Here is a 3,800-nt window from a genome sequence, read left to right on the forward strand (position 1 = left end):
GGACAAGATACATCCCCTGGAGCATAAAAGTCAAATGATATGCTATTATTAATGTGACAAATTAGGAAAGAAAACAAGATGATGAAGCAACTCTGTTTTTGCAAGCCAAGTAACACTAGTCATTATCCCTGGCCATCGTCCAGGGGATTGAAAGGAAGGAGGATTGTAAATTGGTCAGCGTTAATAAATCTGGTAGAAAAATAGACCAAGATTACCTGGCAAATACAAACCTAAAGCTTTTCCAGCTTGTGAAGAATTACAAGGGGCAATGCCTTTTACAATGTTAGAGAATTTTTCTTTTGGGTTTCGAGGGGATAACTCTGTGAGGGCAAAGATCATGCTTCACATTTCTCTCATAAACTCTAGTATCTACCACAGTGCTGGGTGCTTAGGTCATCACAATACAGAGAACCATCCCTAAACTAGAAGTCTGTTAACGTGCTTCCTGCTCCAAGCCCTGCCCCTGCATAGGGATCTCTGTTACCCTCTCCCAGCTTCCGCCTCCTCATCTGTAACATCAGGGGAATAGCCCAGAAGACCTATGAAGTCCTACCTCCAGCTTGCTGGGCTCCAGTGACTTCCCTCAATCCCTGCTCACTGGTAGTAATAGGCCCATGCAAATAATTAACATTCTGACCTTCATCCTAAAGTTCCAGAGTTGGTAGAGTTCTTTTGAACAAATTATCTAGTGGGATTTTTAGCAAGATGCCTTTTCAAAAGTAAAATAACCGAAAATGACATAGAAGTGTTGAAAACGAAAATAGTATCTTTGTTGGAGCCAGAGGGTTAAGCTGAGCTTGGGGAATTGCTCACCATAGCAAAGAATAAGTACAAATGAAGGTGAAACAAATTGGAAAGAAAAATAGAAGTCTTATTACTATGGGCCACAGCTTTCTTTATCAAGCCCCGACAAGCTTTCTGGCCCTGACTCTCTCAGCCACAGAAATGTTTACTGTCATGAATCTGAAACCCTGACTTGATAACTGAAGGCCCGGCTGGTTTTGTGAATGTCCACTGGGCAGCTTTTGCCGCTTTCAACAAAGAGCTAGTGACTGTGAACATTTCATTTTCTTGACAATTTTTATTCTAATTCTCATTTCTAAAGGAAAAAAAAAACACTTTAGGCTGACAAAACCATCAAGTGATATACACAGATATAGTGTGCAATGGAGTTCCATGCAGACATTAATGCTAGTCTCAACTGTCTTTATAAACCACCAAACATTGAACTATCAATAATTTATTCCGATATGAGACCTTACCACACCTGAGGCTGGTATGTAGGCAGCACCTACAAAGGCTGCTCTTCCAATATCCTTTCTCCCAATGTCACTGCCACCTTTCAGTCACCAAGGCTTGAATCCTTAACGTTATTAATGAATTTTCCCTACGATAGCCCACAGACTTAGTCGTTCGACCCATTCTTTTAGTAATACCTCCAAAACGTTTTTGAAATTCATTCTGCCTTCCCCACTTCTGCTACTGCTCCCCTACATGTTTTGTCTACACCATGAAAACAGACTCCTGGTATTTCCTCCCCACTTAGTCCCTCCTTCTAATCCATCGTAAATACAGCTACCTTCAAAATCAGCTTCCCAAAGTATGTCATCGCTGCTCAAAACTTAGATTTCTTCTTTACCTACAGAATAAAGTCCAAGTCCACTTACCCAAGCATTAATAGACTTTTAAATTGTATTGTTCATAAATTACTAGTTTGGGTTAGATTAGCTGTGATGTATCAACTTGGCTAGACCATGGTATCCAGATATTTGGTCAACTATTTTTCTAGATGTTTCTGTGAAGGCACTTTTTCAGATGAGATTAATGTTGAAATTAACAGACTTTTAGTAAAGGAGATTGCCCCCCAAACATAGGCCAGCTTCATCCAATTAGTTAACAGCTTTAATTAAAAAAAAAAAAAAGACTGACATTCCCAAGCAAGAAGGAACTCTAACATAGCTTATTCCTGTGCCATGCTGAACTCAGAAACTTGAAGATGCATCTTAAATTATTTCATCTTTCCAGGAAAATGGGAGGCTGTAAGTGAGGAAGGGTAGACTTCAGATTCAGGCAGCCTGATGTGAATCCAGCTCTATCACTAGCAAGTTGTGCAATTATTTTCTTCTGCTGTACTAAGGTAAAATATGACATGTAGTAAGAAACCAATGAAGGTTTATTATTTTTGATGTTGTTATAATAAACCTCATATATAAACATCAAACAATAAATAACTCCTACTGACATAATTTATGTAGTGCTTACTATCTGCCAAGCACCATCCAATGACTGAAAATATCATTCTCCTGAATCATCATAGTAACTATCAAATAAGTATTATTCTTAAATCTCATTTTGCAGATAAGCAAACTGAGGCCACAAAGACTAAATATCTTCCTTAAAGTAATAGGTGATACATAAATTGGATGAAGATAAAAACACTAGATATGCTGGAAGCCAAATGTCTTTCTCCTCAAGAGAAGACTTATCAGATTAAGCAGGTAATTGTGTGTTTAATAGTGAGAGAACTACAGGTATTAAAAACAAAATTATAATTAATTCCCAACATGATATCTAAAAGCCAAACTACAAGTAGACAACTTTTAGTATTCTGCGAAAAATACGCTTACAATATTAAGTCTGTTCAATGTTCGGCAGGGTATAAGTTTCTAGAAATAAGCAATATATAAAAAATAATCTCCTGTTATGCAACATGAAATGATGAAGTTTATTATATTTAAGACAAACTTCTTACAACTGTGACATGTAACTACAGTTTACCTATATGTAAGTCTCTACATGCAGAAATCTAAAAAGTTTTTAGAACAAATTCAGAAATTAAAAGCATTTGTACAGGGAGAATAGGGACCAAAGAACCCATTCTTGGCAAGGGAAAGCACTCCCAGAAAGAGAGGAAAATTAAAAAGTAAGTTGAGTGAGTCAGAACAAAGAAAAGTCAGCTAGTTTACATTTAAGCTAGCCATTGCTAGCAAGCTTCCTGCCTTTTCTGAAATTCTAGCCTGTTGGGAATACGGCTTACAAACACCCCTGCTGGGTCCATGATCACTCTAAGGAAAAATGGTCATAGAAGAGGCTATGACAAGACCTAGAAAGATACTGGGTCATCTCCTGCCTAGTAAAAAGGCAAAGCAGATACCCACTGTGAAGATTTTCATTTGCCTGGGGCACAGATAAAGGGAGTAGCTTGAGCCCTGAGATATGGGCAGAAGAGCTAATATCCCTTATCACAGAGGAAGATCTGTGGTGATAGGAGGAAAATTCCTCCCGCCCACCAATCCCTCAGAGGAGATTAACTCCAGCGGCCTTTCACTCCATAGGGAACTAGTTGAGTTTAACACCTCCCTAGAAATCTGTGTGACCTCAAGCTGGAGGCTCTCCCACTAGAAGGCTCAGATTTCACATTTCTCAGGGCTACCCTTAAGGTTACTAATAATAACAATTGAAGCTGATATGCTCACTCAGAAACTGCTGGCATCTTTGTTCCTCATCTTACCCTCTGGGCAAATAGACTTCAATAAAAGCAGAGTGGAGAAAACACTCGGTGCCATTGCCAGAATCCCACAAACAGGCAATGGGCATCTGAGCCCCTGCTTTTAATTCTACTCTGCCTCATATGTCTTTCTTTACCATTGTTTATAACTCTGTATTTCTTCAGTTGGTCCGCACCAGTTTCCACAGGTCTTAGTGGACCCTGCCCCCAGGGTGGGACTTTGACACATTTTCAGCAAGTAAAAGTCTATTTTTTGTCACTTTGAAGGTTACAAGTACCTTTTTTTTTTTTT

This window comes from Otolemur garnettii, unplaced genomic scaffold, assembly GCF_000181295.1.
Source record: "Otolemur garnettii isolate 467f Iridium unplaced genomic scaffold, OtoGar3 scaffold00011, whole genome shotgun sequence".
Lineage (NCBI taxonomy): Eukaryota > Metazoa > Chordata > Mammalia > Primates > Galagidae > Otolemur > Otolemur garnettii.